Source organism: Panulirus ornatus, chromosome 17 (genome assembly GCF_036320965.1).
Source record: "Panulirus ornatus isolate Po-2019 chromosome 17, ASM3632096v1, whole genome shotgun sequence".
Taxonomy (NCBI): domain Eukaryota; kingdom Metazoa; phylum Arthropoda; class Malacostraca; order Decapoda; family Palinuridae; genus Panulirus; species Panulirus ornatus.
The window spans coordinates 15,744,863-15,765,175 of record NC_092240.1 but is presented as its reverse complement, the minus strand read 5'-3'; the positions used below and the strand labels follow the sequence as shown (position 1 = coordinate 15,765,175).

At 41.5% G+C, this 20,313-nt stretch overlaps 1 protein-coding gene across 3 annotated transcripts in view; it reads left to right on the top strand.

Annotated features, from left to right (window-relative positions):
* The window catches only part of kin17 (kin17 DNA and RNA binding protein), a 46,998-nt gene that overhangs the window by 17,141 nt on the left and 9,544 nt on the right, over positions 1–20,313 (top strand). The window contains exon 1 of one of the 3 annotated variants that reach the window (XM_071671958.1): positions 16,886–19,811. The exons of 1 other annotated variant lie outside the window; for it this stretch is intronic. The gene's annotated coding sequence lies outside the window, so the exon portion shown is untranslated. Of the gene's footprint in view, positions 1–16,885; positions 19,812–20,313 lie in introns of those variants that run through there. One more of the 3 variants, XM_071671955.1, reaches the window with a different exon arrangement.

Genomic DNA, 20,313 nt, shown 5'->3' with positions numbered 1-20,313 from the left:
AAAAAAAGAAAATCCTGTAACATTAAGGAATGCTTCAGTTTTGTCGAGGGGACCTGGGATGAAATTAAACCCAGTGTGTTGAATGCATGCATGCTGTTATTAGCTTTGATCTGCAGTCATGAATAACTTTAAGGGATTTTCCAATGCTAACAAAGAAATTTCTGAGACCATGAAGCTAGTCAAAGAACTTGGAGGGAAGGGGTTTGAAGACATAAGATACAGGGAGGTGGAAGAGCTCCTGCAGCTTCAACACCAAGAGCTGACCAATGAGAAGTTTGAGATGATAGCCTCCCTCTAGCAGCAGTGACAGTGATGAAGAGGAATCACTTGATAATTTGATTTTTCTTAACAAAGGCATTAACAGACTTCTTTTGCAAGATAAAAGAGTGGGCAGAGATTGAGTTGGACGTAGATGGAATAATGGGGAGAAATCTCGCATTTAATAGAGGATTAAAGACTGTCTTAGTACCTTACAGTGAGGAAAGATATACTGAGGAAGGCAATACAACAGATTATCACTTCATATGATAGATTTGTGGTTGCATCTTCTCAGGAACTTGCTCTTAGTTCTCCTTATCAATTGTAGTAGATTTTGAAGTTGGTGATCCTTGGCCATAAAAGTTAACCCCCACCCTTTACATTTATCATCATCATCACTTGCATAAACACACTGTTATCTCATTGGTAAGTACAGTAAAACATATATATTACTTTCCTTTTATTATCTTATTCAATATACAAGTACAATATGTGCATGTATTGTAAAATAATATTCTTTGATAATTGTTTAGTTCATATATATGTACAGGTATCACCATGATATTTTTATTAAGAAACATTAATCATTTTTTCTTTATATCATGTTTTGATGCCACATTCCCTCATTCTCATTATCTCATATCATATTGTTTGTGCAACAGTTTTTTCCAACACACCATTTTCTGTAGCTCCTGTTTTGGACAAGGATTCAGTGAATATATATCTACTGTGGCAGCCTGCAAGTCCAGCATTTTTCAGTTGAGACTACATTCTGTATTCTTCACCAGGGCACTTGAGTTGTCTTGCACTGCACAATAAATATTCAGGCATTTTATTTGAAGGTGCAGTAGCTGGCAAGTCAAGAAGCTCTTACCAACCTTTTTATTTGGTGTCTGCTCTGAAACAGATGGATAGCAGGGACAGTGCTGTCAGTCGCAAATTCCAAGGGTGTATCAGTGATGTGTACCAAGTTGTGTGTAGGGAGGTGGGAATCTGATAATTGAGAAATTCCTTATAATAGTGTTAAGTACCAGAGGAACAAATAATTTCAAACCAATAGAAGGCTAGTATAGATGTATGAGATAGACTTCAGAAAAAATTCTTTGCAATAGTGTGAAATACCAGAGGAACAAATCATTTCAAACTGATAGGAGATTAGTATAGACAGACTTAAGAATACTAAGGGCGTTGATTTGGGACTTATTGAAAGTTCATACTTATAATGTATTACTTTTGATCTACCTGTCAAAGATTAGCATATTATTGCATTGTCTTGTTTGTCCGTTTTGTAGCATTGTCTTTGCAACTCATTATCTTTATCTGTACCTTGTATATTTTCATGAAAACTGGTGCGGCTTGCTTTCAAGAGTATAAAGAAACCATTTCTTTTAAGGTTGTTAGGTCAAAAGTCAAGGTTAGTAACCTGAAGAGAAATTATGCTGTTGCAGGTGTATTATATATTCATTGTATTGTGGTTTATTGTTGCGAAAACCTGTTGTATCTAATTTTTTATTTGCCCCTACACATCTTTAACAGCAAATCAAGCTGTAATATTTTGTTGCTTTGATGTAGCATATGGGTTCTGGTTTGATATTCTCTGCTAAATGAAAAGCATTTGCTTCCCAAACGTTACTTATCTCTCATCAGTTCAGTTTTTACAAGAAGGGAAAAGCTCAGTCTGCAGAAAAATCTCTTAGTATTTCCAGCAATTGTTAATGTATATCTTGAAATGAATAAGAAATTGAATCACAGAACAGAATAGATAAGTCTCACTCATTTTAAGAGAAAAGAGTGAGTATCATAAACTTGTATAAAGTGTGCCTCATTGCATAAGTAGACAATGAAGAAGAAAATTTTTGAGTGTATCCTAACATCTTGTATTGTGTTAGTACCAGTGCAGATCTGTTGAAAGAATCGATATGGATGCCAAAGTGTCACCAGTTACACATGTTGAAGACAAGTAGCAGTCAGCGCACCTTGAGAGTTCCATAAGTTAAGTCACAAACTTTTCTTTGTAGATATTATAGTAAGATTAATAAATCAGTTTTCAAATTGCTCTGTGTATCAGTCACTGCTGTATAAATATATATATATATATATATATATATATATATATATATATATTTTTTTTTTTTGCCGCTGTCTCCCGCGTTTGCGAGGTAGCGCAAGGAAACAGACGAAAGAAATGGCCCAACCCACCCCCATGCACATTTATATACATACGTCCACACACGCAAATATACATACCTACACAGCTTTCCATGGTTTACCCCAGTCGCTTCACATGCCTTGATTCACTCCACTGACAGCACGTCAACCCCGGTATACCACATCGCTCCAATTCACTCTATTCCTTGCCCTCCTTTCACCCTCCTGCATGTTCAGGCCCCGATCACACAAAATCTTTTTCACTCCATCTTTCCACCTCCAATTTGGTCTCCCTCTTCTCCTCGTTCCCTCCACCTCCGACACATATATTCTCTTGGTCAATCTTTCCTCACTCATTCTCTCCATGTGCCCGAACCATTTCAAAACACCCTCTTCTGCTCTCTCAACCACACTCTTTTTATTTCCACACATCTCTCTTACCCTTATGTTACTTACTCGATCAAACCACCTCACACCACACATTGTCCTCAAATATCTCATTTCCAGCACATCCATCCTCCTGCGCACAACTCTATCCATAGCCCACGCCTCGCAACCATACACATTGTTGGAACCACTATTCCTTCAAACATACCCATATATATATATATATATATATTAATTCTATTTATTTTGTTTTGTTGCTGTCTCCCGCGTTAGCGAGGTAGCGCAAGGAAACAGACGAAAGAACGGCCCAACCCACCCACATACACATGTATATACATACACGTCCACACACGCAAATATACATACCTATACATCTCAAAGTATACATATATATACACACACAGACATATGCATATATACACATGTACATGATTCATACTGTCTGCCTTTATTCATTCCCATCGCCACCTCACCACACTTGAAATAACAACCCCCTCCCCCCCTCATGTGTGCGAGGTAGTGCTAGGAAAAGACAACAAAGGCTTCATTCGTTCACATTCAGTCTCTAGCTGTCATGCAATAATGCACCGAAACCACAGCTCCCTTTCCACATCCAGGCCCCACATAACTTTCCATGGTTTACCCCAGACGCTTCACATGCCCTGGTTCAATCCATTGACAACACATCGACCCCGCTATACCACATCGTTCCAATTCACTCTATTCCTTGCACGCCTTTCACCCTCCTGCATGTTCAGGCCCCGATCACTCAAATTCTTTTTCACTTGATCTTTCCACCTCCAAATTGGTCTCCCACTTCTCGTTCCCTCCACCTCTGACACATATATCCTCTTTGTCAATCTTTCCTCACTCATTCTCTCCATGTGGCCAAACCATTTCAAAACACCCTCTTCTGCTCTCTCAACCACACTCTTTTTATTACCACACATCTCTCTTACCCTTACATTACTTACTCGATCAAACCACCTCACACCACATATTGTCCTCAAACATCTCATTTCCAGCACATCCACCCTCTTGCGCATAGCTCTATCCATAGCCCACGCCTTGCAACCATACAACATTGTTGGAATCACTAGTCCTTCAAACATACCCATTTTTGCTTTCAGAGATAATGTTCTCAACTTCCACACATTCTTCAAGGCTCCCAGAATTTTTGCCCCCTCCCCCACCCTATGATTCACTTCCGCTTCCATGGTTCCATCCGCTGCCAAATCCACTCCCAGATATCTAAAACACTTCACTTCCTCCAGTTTTTCTCCATTCAAACTTACCTCCCAACTGACAAAGAGGATATATGTGTCAGAGGTGGAGGGAATGAGAAGTGGGAGACCAAATTGGAGGTGGAAAGATGGAATGAAAAAGATTTTGAGTGATCGGGGCCTGAACATGTAGGAGGGTGAAAGGCATGCAAGGAATAGAGTGAATTGGAACGATGTGGTATACCGGGGTCGACGTGCTGTCAATGGATTGAGCCAGGGCATGTGAAGCGTCTAGGGTAAACCATGGAAAGTTCTGTGGGGCCTGGATGTGGAAAGGGAGCTGTGGTTTTGGTGCATTATACATGACAGGCAGAGCCTGAGTGTGAACGAATGTGGCCTTTGTTGTCTTTTCCAAGCGCTACCTTGCATACATGCAGGGGAGGGGGTTGTTATTTCGTGTGGTGGGGTGGTGACGGTAATGAATAAGGGCAGGCAGTATGAATTATGTACATGTGTATATATGTATATATCTGTGTGTGTATATATATATGTATACATTGAGATGTATAGGTATGTATATGTGTGTGTGTGTGGACGTGTATGTATATACATGTGTATGTGGGTGGGTTGGGCCATTCTTTTGTCTGTTTCCTTGCGCTACCTCGCTAATGCGGGAGACAGGGACAAAGTATAATGTTAATAAAAAAATATATTGGTGACTGGTTGGTAAGGATATTTAATGTATGTATGACTCATGCTGAGGTGCCTAAGGATTGGCGGAATGCTTGCATAGTGCCATTGTACAAAGGCAAAGGGGATAAAAGTGAGTGCTCAAATTACAGAGGTATAAGTTTGTTGAGTATTCATGGGGAATTGTATGGGAGGGTATTGATTGAGAGGGTGAAGGCATGTACAGAGCATCAGATTGGGGAAGAGCAGTGTGGTTTCAGAAGTGTTAGAGGATGTGTGGATCAGGTGTTTGCTTTGAAGAATGTATGTGAAAAGTACTTAGAAAAGCAAATGGATTTGTACGTAGCATTTATGGATCTGGAGAAGGCATATGATAGAGTTGATAGAGATGCTATGTGGAAGGTATTAAGAATATATGGTGTGGGAGGCAAGTTGTTAGAAGCAGTGAAAAGTTTTTATCGAGGATGTAAGGCATGTATACGAGCGGGAAGAGAGGAAAGCGATTGGTTCTCAGTGAATGTAGGTTTGTGGCAGGGGTGTGTGATGTCTCCATGGTTGTTTAATTTGTTTTATGGATGGGGCTATTAGGGAGGTGAATGCAAGAGTTTTGGAAAGAGGGGCAAGTATGCAGTCTTTTGTGGATGAGAGGGCTTGGGAAGTGAGTCAGTTGTTGTTCACTGATGATACAGCGCTGGTGGCTGATTCGGGTGAGAAACTGCAGAAGCTGGTGACCGACTTTGGTAAAGTGTGTGAAAGAAGAGAGCTGAGAGTAAATGTGAATAAGAGCAAGGTTTTTAGGTACAGTAGTGTTGAGGGACAAGTCAGTTGGGAGGTAAGTTTGAATGGAGAAAAACTGGAGGAAGTAAAGTGTTTTAGATATCTGGGAGTGGATTTGGCAGTGGATGGAACCATGGAAGCGGAAGCGAATCATGGGGTGGGGGAAAGGGCGAAAGTTCTGGGAGTGTTGAAAAATGTGTGGAAGTGGAGAACATTATCTTGGAAAGCAAAAGTGGGTATGTTTGAAGGAATAGTTATTCCAACAACAATGTTATATGGTTGCAAGGCATGGGCTATAGATAGAGTTGTGCGGAGGAGGGTGGATGTGCTGGAAATGAGATGTTTGAGGACAATATGTGGTGTGAGGTGGTTTGATTGAGCAAGCAATGAAAGGGTAAGAGAGATTTGTGGTAATAAAAAGAGTGTGGTTGAGAGAGCAGAAGAGGGTGTTTTGAAATTGTTTGGTCACATGGAAAGAATGAGTGCGGAAAGATTGACAAAGAAGATATATGTGTCAGAGGTGGAGGGAATGAGAAGTGGGAGACCAAATTGAAGGTGGAAAGATGGAGTGAAAAAGATTCTGATTGATCGGGGCCTGAACATGCAGGAGGGTGAAAGGCGTGCAAGGAACAGAGTGAATTGGAACGATGTGGTATAACAGGGTCGATGTGCTGTCAGTGGATTGAACCAGGGCATGTAAAGCGTCTGGGGTAAACCATGCAAAGTTGTGTGGGGCCTGGATGTGGAAAGGGAGCTGTGGTTTTGGTGCATTATACATGACAGCTAGAGACTGAGTGTGAACGAATGAGGCCTTTGTTGCCTTTCCCTAATTCTACCTTGTCTACATGCAGGGGGAGGGGGTTGTCATTTCACGTGTGGCGGGATGGCGACGGGATGAATAAGGGCAGACAGTATGAATTATGTACATGTGTGTACATGTATATGTCTGTGTGTGTATATATATGTATATGTTGAGATGTATAGGTATGTATATGTGCGTGTGTGGACGTGTATGTATATACATGTGTATGTGGGTGGATTGGGCCATTTTTTCGTCTGTTTCCTTGCGCTACCTCGCTAATGCGGAAGACAGCAACAAATTTATGATAAATAATAAATAATATATATATGTTTGCGTTGGGGAATTTATGTGGGAGATACTTGGAAAGACAAATGGATTTGTATGTAGCATTTATGGATCTGGAGAAGGCATATGATAGAGATGCTCTGTGAAAGGTATTAAGAATATATGGTGTGGGAGGCAAGTTGCTAGAAGCAGTGAAAAGTTTTTATCGAGAATGTAAGGCATGTGTACGAGTAGGAAGAGAGGAAAATGATTGGTTCTCAGTGAATGTTGGTTTGCGGCAGGGGTGCGTGATGTCTCCATGGCTGTTTAATTTGTTTGTGGATAGGGTTGTTAGGGAGGGGAATGCAAGAGTTTTGGAGAGAAGGCCAAGTATGCAGTTTGTTGTGGATGGGAGGGCTTGGGAAGTGAGTCATTTGTTCTCCGCTGATGATACAGCGCTGGTGGCTGATTTGGGTGAGAAACCGCAGAAGCTGGTGACTTGAGTTTGGTAAAGTGTGTGAAAGATGAAAGCTGAGAGTAAACGTGAATAAGAGCAAGGTTATTAGTTACAGCAGGGTTGAGGTACAAGTCAATTGGGAGGTAAGTTTGAATGGAGAAAAAGTGGAGGAAGTGAAATGTTTTAGATATCTGGGAGTGGATTTGGCAGTGGATGGAACCATGGAAGCAGAAGTGAGTTACAGGGTGGGGGAGGGGCGAAAGTTCTGGGAGCATTGAAAAATGTGTGGAAGGTGAGAACATTATCTCGCAGAGCAAAAGTGGTTATGTTTGAAGGAATAGTGGTTCCAACAATGTTATATGGTTGTGAGGCATGAGCTATAAATAGGGTTGTACAGAGAAGGATTGATGTGTTGGAAATGAAATGTTTGAGGACAACATGTGGTGTGAGGTGGTTTGATCGAGTAAGTGATGAAAGGGTAAGAGAGATGTGTGGTAATAGAAAGAGTGTTGTTGAGAGAGCAGAAGAGGGTGTTTTGAAATGGTTTGGTCACATGGAGAGAATGAGTGAGGAAAGATTGGCAAAGAGGATATATGTGTCAGAGGTGGAGGAAACGAGGAAAAGTGGGAGACGAAATTGGAGGTGGAAAGATGGAGTGAAAAATATTTTGAGCAATTGGGGCCTGAACATTCAGGAGGGTGAAAGGAGGGCAAGGAATAGAGTGAATTGGATCGATGTGGTATACCGGGGTTGACGTGCTGTCAGTGGATTGAATCAGGGCATGTGAAGCGTCTGGGGTAAACCATGGAAAGCTGTGTAGGTATGTATATTTGCGTGTGTGGACGTATGTATATACATGTGTATGGGGGTGGGTTGGGCCATTACTTTCGTCTGTTTCCTTGCGCTACCTCGCAAACGCGGGAGACAGCGACAAAGCAAAAAAAAAAAAGAAAATATATATATATATATATATATATATATATATATATATATATATATATATATATATATATATATGAGAATGTATGTGAGAAATACTTAGAAAAGCAAATGGATTTGTATGTAGCATTTATGGATCTGGAGAAGGCATACGATAGATTTGATAGAGATGCTCTGTGGAAGGTATTAAGAATATATGGTGTGGGAGGCAAGTTGTTAGAAGCAGTGAAAAGTTTTTATCGAGGATGTAAGGCATGTGTACGTGTAGGAAGAGAGGAAAGTGATTGGTTCTCAGTGAATGTAGGTTTGCAGCAGGGGTGTGTGATGTCTCCATGGTTGTTTAATTTGTTTATGGATGGGGTTGTTAGGGAGGTGAATGCAAGAGTTGTGGAAAGAGGAGCAAGTATGAAGTCTATTGGGGATGAGAGAGCTTGGGAAGTGAGTCAGTTGTTGTTCGCTGATGATACAGCGCTGGTGGCTGATTCATGTGAGAAACTGCAGAAGCTGGTGACTGAGTTTGGTAAAGTGTGTGAAAGAAGAAAGTTGAGAGTAAATGTGAATAAGAGCAAGGTAATTAGGTACAGTAGGGTTGAGGGTCAAGTCAATTGGGAGGTAAGTTTGAATGGAGAAAAACTGGAGGAAGTAAAGTGTTTTAGATATCTAGGAGTGGATCTGGCAGCGGATGGAACCATGGAAGCGGAAGTGGATCATAGGGTGGGGGAGGGGGCGAAAATCCTGGGAGCCTTGAAGAATGTGTGGAAGTCGAGAACATTATCTCGGAAAGCAAAAATGGGTATGTTTGAAGGAATAGTGGTTCCAACAATGTTGTATGGTTGCGAGGCGTGGGCTATGGATAGAGTTGTGCGCAGGAGGATGGATGTGCTGGAAATGAGATGTTTGAGGACAATGTGTGGTGTGAGGTGGTTTGATCGAGTAAGTAACGTAAGGGTAAGAGAGATGTGTGGAAATAAAAAGAGCGTGGTTGAGAGAGCAGAAGAGGGTGTTTTGAAATGGTTTGGTCACATGGAGAGAATGATTGAGGAAAGATTGACCAAGAGGATATATGTGTCAGAGGTGGAGGGAATGAGAAGTGGGAGACCAAATTGGAGGTGGAAAGATGGAGTGAAAAAGATTTTGTGTGATCGGGGCCTGAACATGCAGGAGGGTGAAAGGAGGGCAAGGAATAGAGTGAATTGGATCGATGTGGTATACCGGGGTTGACGTGATGTCAGTGGATTGAATCAGGGCATGTGAAGCGTCTGGGTAAACCATGGAAAGCTGTGTAGGTATGTATATTTGCGTGTGTGGACGTATGTATATACATGTGTATGGGGGTGGGTTGGCCATTTCTTTCGTCTGTTTCCTTGCGCTACCTCGCAAACGCGGGAGACAGCGACAAAGCAAAAAAAAAAAAAAAAGAAATACATATATATATATATATATATATAATATATATATATATAATATATATATATAATATATATATAATATATATATATTTATTTATTATACTTTGTCGCTGTCTCCCGCGTTTGCGAGGTAGCGCAAGAAACAGATGAAAGAAATGGCCCAACCCCCCCCCCCATACACATGTATATACATACGTCCACACACGCAAATATACATACCTACACAGCTTTCCATGGTTTACCCCAGACGCTTCACATGCCTTGCTTCAATCCACTGACAGCACGTCAACCACGGTATACCACATCGCTCCAATTCACTCTATTCCTTGCCCTCCTTTCACCCTCCTGCATGTTCAGGCCCCGATCACACAAAATCTTTTTCACTCCATCTTTCCACCTCCAATTTGGTCTCCCTCTTCTCCTCGTTCCCTCCACCTCCAACACATATATCCTCTTTGTCAATCTTTCCTCACTCATTCTCTCCATGTGGCCAAACCATTTCAAAACACCCTCTTCTGCTCTCTCAACCACACTCTTTTTATTACCACACATCTCTCTTACCCTTACATTACTTACTCGATCAAACCACCTCACACCACATATTGTCCTCAAACATCTCATTTCCAGCACATCCACCCTCTTGCGCATAGCTCTATCCATAGCCCACGCCTTGCAACCATACAACATTGTTGGAATCACTAGTCCTTCAAACATACCCATTTTTGCTTTCAGAGATAATGTTCTCAACTTCCACACATTCTTCAAGGCTCCCAGAATTTTTGCCCCCTCCCCCACCCTATGATTCACTTCCGCTTCCATGGTTCCATCCGCTGCCAAATCCACTCCCAGATATCTAAAACACTTCACTTCCTCCAGTTTTTCTCCATTCAAACTTACCTCCCAACTGACAAAGAGGATATATGTGTCAGAGGTGGAGGGAATGAGAAGTGGGAGACCAAATTGGAGGTGGAAAGATGGAATGAAAAAGATTTTGAGTGATCGGGGCCTGAACATGTAGGAGGGTGAAAGGCATGCAAGGAATAGAGTGAATTGGAACGATGTGGTATACCGGGGTCGACGTGCTGTCAATGGATTGAGCCAGGGCATGTGAAGCGTCTAGGGTAAACCATGGAAAGTTCTGTGGGGCCTGGATGTGGAAAGGGAGCTGTGGTTTTGGTGCATTATACATGACAGGCAGAGCCTGAGTGTGAACGAATGTGGCCTTTGTTGTCTTTTCCAAGCGCTACCTTGCATACATGCAGGGGAGGGGGTTGTTATTTCGTGTGGTGGGGTGGTGACGGTAATGAATAAGGGCAGGCAGTATGAATTATGTACATGTGTATATATGTATATATCTGTGTGTGTATATATATATGTATACATTGAGATGTATAGGTATGTATATGTGTGTGTGTGTGGACGTGTATGTATATACATGTGTATGTGGGTGGGTTGGGCCATTCTTTTGTCTGTTTCCTTGCGCTACCTCGCTAATGCGGGAGACAGGGACAAAGTATAATGTTAATAAAAAAATATATTGGTGACTGGTTGGTAAGGATATTTAATGTATGTATGACTCATGCTGAGGTGCCTAAGGATTGGCGGAATGCTTGCATAGTGCCATTGTACAAAGGCAAAGGGGATAAAAGTGAGTGCTCAAATTACAGAGGTATAAGTTTGTTGAGTATTCATGGGGAATTGTATGGGAGGGTATTGATTGAGAGGGTGAAGGCATGTACAGAGCATCAGATTGGGGAAGAGCAGTGTGGTTTCAGAAGTGTTAGAGGATGTGTGGATCAGGTGTTTGCTTTGAAGAATGTATGTGAAAAGTACTTAGAAAAGCAAATGGATTTGTACGTAGCATTTATGGATCTGGAGAAGGCATATGATAGAGTTGATAGAGATGCTATGTGGAAGGTATTAAGAATATATGGTGTGGGAGGCAAGTTGTTAGAAGCAGTGAAAAGTTTTTATCGAGGATGTAAGGCATGTATACGAGCGGGAAGAGAGGAAAGCGATTGGTTCTCAGTGAATGTAGGTTTGTGGCAGGGGTGTGTGATGTCTCCATGGTTGTTTAATTTGTTTTATGGATGGGGCTATTAGGGAGGTGAATGCAAGAGTTTTGGAAAGAGGGGCAAGTATGCAGTCTTTTGTGGATGAGAGGGCTTGGGAAGTGAGTCAGTTGTTGTTCACTGATGATACAGCGCTGGTGGCTGATTCGGGTGAGAAACTGCAGAAGCTGGTGACCGACTTTGGTAAAGTGTGTGAAAGAAGAGAGCTGAGAGTAAATGTGAATAAGAGCAAGGTTTTTAGGTACAGTAGTGTTGAGGGACAAGTCAGTTGGGAGGTAAGTTTGAATGGAGAAAAACTGGAGGAAGTAAAGTGTTTTAGATATCTGGGAGTGGATTTGGCAGTGGATGGAACCATGGAAGCGGAAGCGAATCATGGGGTGGGGGAAAGGGCGAAAGTTCTGGGAGTGTTGAAAAATGTGTGGAAGTGGAGAACATTATCTTGGAAAGCAAAAGTGGGTATGTTTGAAGGAATAGTTATTCCAACAACAATGTTATATGGTTGCAAGGCATGGGCTATAGATAGAGTTGTGCGGAGGAGGGTGGATGTGCTGGAAATGAGATGTTTGAGGACAATATGTGGTGTGAGGTGGTTTGATTGAGCAAGCAATGAAAGGGTAAGAGAGATTTGTGGTAATAAAAAGAGTGTGGTTGAGAGAGCAGAAGAGGGTGTTTTGAAATTGTTTGGTCACATGGAAAGAATGAGTGCGGAAAGATTGACAAAGAAGATATATGTGTCAGAGGTGGAGGGAATGAGAAGTGGGAGACCAAATTGAAGGTGGAAAGATGGAGTGAAAAAGATTCTGATTGATCGGGGCCTGAACATGCAGGAGGGTGAAAGGCGTGCAAGGAACAGAGTGAATTGGAACGATGTGGTATAACAGGGTCGATGTGCTGTCAGTGGATTGAACCAGGGCATGTAAAGCGTCTGGGGTAAACCATGCAAAGTTGTGTGGGGCCTGGATGTGGAAAGGGAGCTGTGGTTTTGGTGCATTATACATGACAGCTAGAGACTGAGTGTGAACGAATGAGGCCTTTGTTGCCTTTCCCTAATTCTACCTTGTCTACATGCAGGGGGAGGGGGTTGTCATTTCACGTGTGGCGGGATGGCGACGGGATGAATAAGGGCAGACAGTATGAATTATGTACATGTGTGTACATGTATATGTCTGTGTGTGTATATATATGTATATGTTGAGATGTATAGGTATGTATATGTGCGTGTGTGGACGTGTATGTATATACATGTGTATGTGGGTGGATTGGGCCATTTTTTCGTCTGTTTCCTTGCGCTACCTCGCTAATGCGGAAGACAGCAACAAATTTATGATAAATAATAAATAATATATATATGTTTGCGTTGGGGAATTTATGTGGGAGATACTTGGAAAGACAAATGGATTTGTATGTAGCATTTATGGATCTGGAGAAGGCATATGATAGAGATGCTCTGTGAAAGGTATTAAGAATATATGGTGTGGGAGGCAAGTTGCTAGAAGCAGTGAAAAGTTTTTATCGAGAATGTAAGGCATGTGTACGAGTAGGAAGAGAGGAAAATGATTGGTTCTCAGTGAATGTTGGTTTGCGGCAGGGGTGCGTGATGTCTCCATGGCTGTTTAATTTGTTTGTGGATAGGGTTGTTAGGGAGGGGAATGCAAGAGTTTTGGAGAGAAGGCCAAGTATGCAGTTTGTTGTGGATGGGAGGGCTTGGGAAGTGAGTCATTTGTTCTCCGCTGATGATACAGCGCTGGTGGCTGATTTGGGTGAGAAACCGCAGAAGCTGGTGACTTGAGTTTGGTAAAGTGTGTGAAAGATGAAAGCTGAGAGTAAACGTGAATAAGAGCAAGGTTATTAGTTACAGCAGGGTTGAGGTACAAGTCAATTGGGAGGTAAGTTTGAATGGAGAAAAAGTGGAGGAAGTGAAATGTTTTAGATATCTGGGAGTGGATTTGGCAGTGGATGGAACCATGGAAGCAGAAGTGAGTTACAGGGTGGGGGAGGGGCGAAAGTTCTGGGAGCATTGAAAAATGTGTGGAAGGTGAGAACATTATCTCGCAGAGCAAAAGTGGTTATGTTTGAAGGAATAGTGGTTCCAACAATGTTATATGGTTGTGAGGCATGAGCTATAAATAGGGTTGTACAGAGAAGGATTGATGTGTTGGAAATGAAATGTTTGAGGACAACATGTGGTGTGAGGTGGTTTGATCGAGTAAGTGATGAAAGGGTAAGAGAGATGTGTGGTAATAGAAAGAGTGTTGTTGAGAGAGCAGAAGAGGGTGTTTTGAAATGGTTTGGTCACATGGAGAGAATGAGTGAGGAAAGATTGGCAAAGAGGATATATGTGTCAGAGGTGGAGGAAACGAGGAAAAGTGGGAGACGAAATTGGAGGTGGAAAGATGGAGTGAAAAATATTTTGAGCAATTGGGGCCTGAACATTCAGGAGGGTGAAAGGAGGGCAAGGAATAGAGTGAATTGGATCGATGTGGTATACCGGGGTTGACGTGCTGTCAGTGGATTGAATCAGGGCATGTGAAGCGTCTGGGGTAAACCATGGAAAGCTGTGTAGGTATGTATATTTGCGTGTGTGGACGTATGTATATACATGTGTATGGGGGTGGGTTGGGCCATTACTTTCGTCTGTTTCCTTGCGCTACCTCGCAAACGCGGGAGACAGCGACAAAGCAAAAAAAAAAAAGAAAATATATATATATATATATATATATATATATATATATATATATATATATATATATATATATGAGAATGTATGTGAGAAATACTTAGAAAAGCAAATGGATTTGTATGTAGCATTTATGGATCTGGAGAAGGCATACGATAGATTTGATAGAGATGCTCTGTGGAAGGTATTAAGAATATATGGTGTGGGAGGCAAGTTGTTAGAAGCAGTGAAAAGTTTTTATCGAGGATGTAAGGCATGTGTACGTGTAGGAAGAGAGGAAAGTGATTGGTTCTCAGTGAATGTAGGTTTGCAGCAGGGGTGTGTGATGTCTCCATGGTTGTTTAATTTGTTTATGGATGGGGTTGTTAGGGAGGTGAATGCAAGAGTTGTGGAAAGAGGAGCAAGTATGAAGTCTATTGGGGATGAGAGAGCTTGGGAAGTGAGTCAGTTGTTGTTCGCTGATGATACAGCGCTGGTGGCTGATTCATGTGAGAAACTGCAGAAGCTGGTGACTGAGTTTGGTAAAGTGTGTGAAAGAAGAAAGTTGAGAGTAAATGTGAATAAGAGCAAGGTAATTAGGTACAGTAGGGTTGAGGGTCAAGTCAATTGGGAGGTAAGTTTGAATGGAGAAAAACTGGAGGAAGTAAAGTGTTTTAGATATCTAGGAGTGGATCTGGCAGCGGATGGAACCATGGAAGCGGAAGTGGATCATAGGGTGGGGGAGGGGGCGAAAATCCTGGGAGCCTTGAAGAATGTGTGGAAGTCGAGAACATTATCTCGGAAAGCAAAAATGGGTATGTTTGAAGGAATAGTGGTTCCAACAATGTTGTATGGTTGCGAGGCGTGGGCTATGGATAGAGTTGTGCGCAGGAGGATGGATGTGCTGGAAATGAGATGTTTGAGGACAATGTGTGGTGTGAGGTGGTTTGATCGAGTAAGTAACGTAAGGGTAAGAGAGATGTGTGGAAATAAAAAGAGCGTGGTTGAGAGAGCAGAAGAGGGTGTTTTGAAATGGTTTGGGCACATGGAGAGAATGATTGAGGAAAGATTGACCAAGAGGATATATGTGTCGGAGGTGGAGGGAACGAGGAGAAGTGGGAGACCAAATTGGAGGTGGAAAGATGGAGTGAAAAAGATTTTGTGTGATCGGGGCCTGAACATGCAGGAGGGTGAAAGGAGGGCAAGGAATAGAGTGAATTGGATCGATGTGGTATACCGGGGTTGACGTGATGTCAGTGGATTGAATCAGGGCATGTGAAGCGTCTGGGGTAAACCATGGAAAGCTGTGTAGGTATGTATATTTGCGTGTGTGGACGTATGTATATACATGTGTATGGGGGTGGGTTGGGCCATTTCTTTCGTCTGTTTCCTTGCGCTACCTCGCAAACGCGGGAGACAGCGACAAAGCAAAAAAAAAAAAAAAAGAAATACATATATATATATATATATATATATATATATATATATATATATATATATATATATATATATATATATATATATTTTATTTATTATACTTTGTCGCTGTCTCCCGCGTTTGCGAGGTAGCGCAAGGAAACAGATGAAAGAAATGGCCCCACCCCCCCCCCCCATACACATGTATATACATACGTCCACACACGCAAATATACATACCTACACAGCTTTCCATGGTTTACCCCAGACGCTTCACATGCCTTGCTTCAATCCACTGACAGCACGTCAACCACGGTATACCACATCGCTCCAATTCACTCTATTCCTTGCCCTCCTTTCACCCTCCTGCATGTTCAGGCCCCGATCACACAAAATCTTTTTCACTCCATCTTTCCACCTCCAATTTGGTCTCCCTCTTCTCCTTGTTCCCTCCACCTCCAACACATATATCCTCTTGGTCAATCTTTCCTCACTCATCCTCTCCATGTGCCCAAACCACTTCAAAACACCCTCTTCTGCTCTCTCAACCACGCTTTTTTTATTTCCACACATCTCTCTTACCCTTACGTTACTCACTCGATCAAACCACCTCACACCACACATTGTCCTCAAACATCTCATTTCCAGCACATCCATCCTCCTGCGCACAACTCCATCCATAGCCCACGCCTCGCAACCATACAACATTGTTGGAACCACTATTCCTTCAAACATACCCATTTTTGCTTTCCGAGATAACGTTCTCGACTTCCACACATTCTTCAAGGCCCCCAGGATTTTCGCCCCCTCCCCCACCCTATGATCCACTTCCGCTTCCATGGTTCCATCCGCTGCCAGATCCACTCCCAGATATCTAAAACACTTCACTTCCTCCAGTTTTTCTCCATTCAAACTCACCTCCCAATTGACTTGACCCTCAACCCTACTGTACCTAATAACCTTGCTCTTATTCACATTTACTCTTAACTTTCTTCTTCCACACACTTTTCCAAACTCAGTCACCAGCTTCTGCAGTTTCTCACATGAATCAGCCACCAGCGCTGTATCATCAGCGAACAACAACTGACTCACTTCCCAAGCTCTCTCATCCCCAACAGACTTCATACTTGCCCCTCTTTCCAAAACTCTTGCATTTACCTCCCTAACAACCCCATCCATAAACAAATTAAACAACCATGGAGACATCACACACCCCTGCCGCAAACCTACATTCACTGAGAACCAATCACTTTCCTCTCTTCCTACACGCACACATGCCTTACATCCTCGATAAAAACTTTTCACTGCTTCTAACAACTTTCCTCCCACACCATATATTCTTAATACCTTCCACAGAGCATCTCTATCAACTCTATCATATGCCTTCTCCAGATCCATAAATGCTACATACAAATCCATTTGCTTTTCTAAGTATATATGATGCCTGTTCCCAACTTGAACTCCCTTAAGGGGGTGGCCATGGCAATAATATATATATATGTATAAGGCCACATTTGCTCACGTTCAGTCTCTAGCTGTCATGTGTAATGCACCGAAACCACAGCTCCCTATCCACCTGCAGGCTCCACAGACCTTTCCATGGTTTTCCCCAGACATTTCACTCACCCTGGTTCAGTCCATTGACAGCACATTGGCCCTGGTATACCACATAGTTCCAATTCACTATATTCCTTTCACGTCTCTCACCCTCCAGTATGTTCAGGTCCCAATCACTCAAAATCTTTTTCACCACCCTTCCACCTCCAGTTTGGCCTCCCACTTCTCCTTGTTCCCTCCACCTCTGACACATATATCCTCTATGTCAATCCTTTCTCACTCATTCTATCCATATGTGCAAACCATTTCAACACACCCTCTGCTCTCTCAACCACACTCTTTTTATTTTCACACATCTCTCTTACTCTTTCATTACTTACTCAATCAAACCACCTCACACCACTTGTTGTTCTCAAACATTTCATTTCCAACACATCCATCCTTCTCTGTACAACCCTATTTATGGCTCATGCCTCACAACCATATAATATTGTTGGAACTACTGTTCCTTCAAACATACCCATTTTTCCTCTCTGAGATAACGTTCTCTCTTTCCACTCATTCTTCATCGCTCCCAGAACCTTTGCCCCCCCTTCTCCACCATGTGACTCACTTCCACCAACATGGTTTCATTAGTTACTGAGTCCACTCCCAGATATCTATAACACTTAACTTACTCCAATTTTTCTCAATTCAAACTCACATCCCAACTAACTTGTTCCTCAACCCCACTGAACCTAATAACCTTGGTCTTATTCACATTTACTCTCAACTTCCTCCTTTCACACGCTTTTCCAAATTCAGTCACCAATTTCTGCAGTTCTCACTCTAAGCAGCCACCAGTGCTGTATCATCAGCAAAGAACAACTGACTCATTTCCCAGGTCTTTTCATCCCCAACAGACTGCATACACGCCTCTCTCGCCAAGACACTTGCATTTACCTCCCTAACCACCCCATCCATAAACATATTAGCAACCATGGGGACATCACACACCCCTGCCACATAGTGACCCTCACTGAGAACCAGTTGCTCTCCTCTCTTCCTTCTTGTATACATGCCTTACACCCTTGTGTGTGTATGTGTGTGTGTGTGTGTGTAGGGCTAGTAAGTGGAAGGTGATGTTTGGCAAGGCGGCTGCTGGAGGTGGTGGGTTAGGAATCAGGTAAGCAGGTTGTGTAGGTTGTGGTTTTGTAGTTATGAAGCATGTTTTACCAGTCATACACCCTGTCAAATTTATAGCCACTCTAAGTCCATAATGTATGCAGAAATCCTTCCATATACATGGTCCTTGATTAATGTCTCCTTGTTCTTCCATGATAGGGATCTCTTTTACATAATTCCAAGTCCATGCTTCATTTTTTTTTCTTTTTTCAGCCACTCACTGTCTTATGTCTCTTTAGTCATTGTTCCCAGTGGAATTTTTCTTTTAATCAGATTACCTCAGGATTCCTTGTAGTGTAAACATCACAATGTAAACTTAATTCCTCTGAATTGTAATACTTCTTACATATCTCCCGCACCCACTTCCAAATCTTTTAGAATCTCTCTGATCTTTCTTCAGAAGCAGTTTTTGTTGGAATTGGTTGCATTGCCTTTTAGCAGCTCTTATCACATATAGAGACATTTTCTTTTGCTGTTGTTTCCTGTAGAGATTTAGTAACTTGCCTGCTTTTTGATGCCCATTAGCATTCATTCTTCCATAGTTTTGAAATGTACTGGAAGTGTCTGAGTTCTTTAAGTCCATACGTCATGCATCCATATTTGTATATTTTTACTCATAAATACAAACACCATGCTTTTATTTTTCTGCTTGCTTAACTCTCATTTTATCATCACCCGCTAAGAATTTTAATCTTTCTGGAAATCTTTTTGTAAATCCCTATACAATTATTGTTCCCACTATAGAGATCTTATAAATGCAAGTTTTTTTCCAAAATCTTTAGCTACCCTTGTAACCAGAATTCTCTAGTTTGTATTGAAATCAATCAAGAGTTATGTCCACGTGAAGCAACCTTGTATTATTCCAATTTTTTAAATTTGTTATATGCTGTGATATCATTGATGAACTCATTATAGTCTTTGGCATCTTTTCTTCACACACAGTGGGAATTACAAGTCTTTTGGTGTGTTTATAGTTTCATTTTATGATTCAGAGTGTCTCTCTTCCTGTTACTTTTGGATGCTTAGCCTTTCCCTATAGTATCATCATGTCTGTATTGACATTCTGTCTTTTGTTTTTAGATTAGTCTTGAATTACCCTAGTAGCCCTATTATCATTAGGAATTTCGAAACCTTTACATTGATAAAAAATTGGAAACCAAAGAAATAGAAAAGGAAGACTTCGTGTCACTGATATTGTGTGAATCATTGATGATTTTGTGAGGTAACATATGTACAATCCATCATCATTTTCCATGTCACCCCTTAGTTTTTTATTGGATGTTTTTTTGTGCTAAATCTGCTAGGGTAGGGCATTGGTGAAAGCAGATATGCATACCCTTTAATTTTCCAGAAACTAATGGCTGAAAACTCACTGTAACGTGTTACAAAACCTTATTCCCTTTTTTTTCTTTGGAGACTGACCTGCTTATCATCTTACATCTGGGTCTCAACTTACTACTAGATGAACAGAGGGGGTCAGGTTTATGAAACTTGTCTAAGTTTTCATCCCACCTGGGAATTGAACCAGGGCCCTCTGACTTGGAGGGCAGAGGCACTAGCCACCACTCTACAGGTCCTATCTCTACGTTTTGGTAAGCATGAGATGTGAAAACCATTTTACTTGTCTGTTGTCAATAATTGTTCACATATATGTACGATGGATGAGGAACATCCGCTCACTGACTTGTATAACATAATGTGTGAATCTTTTTATTATGTAGAAGATTTGTCGATAGTCTGCATGTTTTTTGGTAAAAATAAAGAAATCAAGAATACTAGTATATGGATGAATCATAAGGTAATTGATGCCTTTGTAAGATCTGTTTATAACAGTTAGGTTGAAAAAATACAGGCATTGCTTAAGTGTTTTCTTCATAAATACAGATTATCACATAAAGTCAGTGATGAATGTTTTATAAGAATTACTTGTTTCAGTGTTTCTTTCTGGAAATGAGTTTATGAATGAAGGCATATTGATTTTGTACAGAATAATGCTTAAGAAACTACAGGTATCCTCACTTAATGACCACTCATATATTTTACTGGAATTTTGCTGTAAAGAAACATATTAACTAGGGAATCAGCTCATTAAAT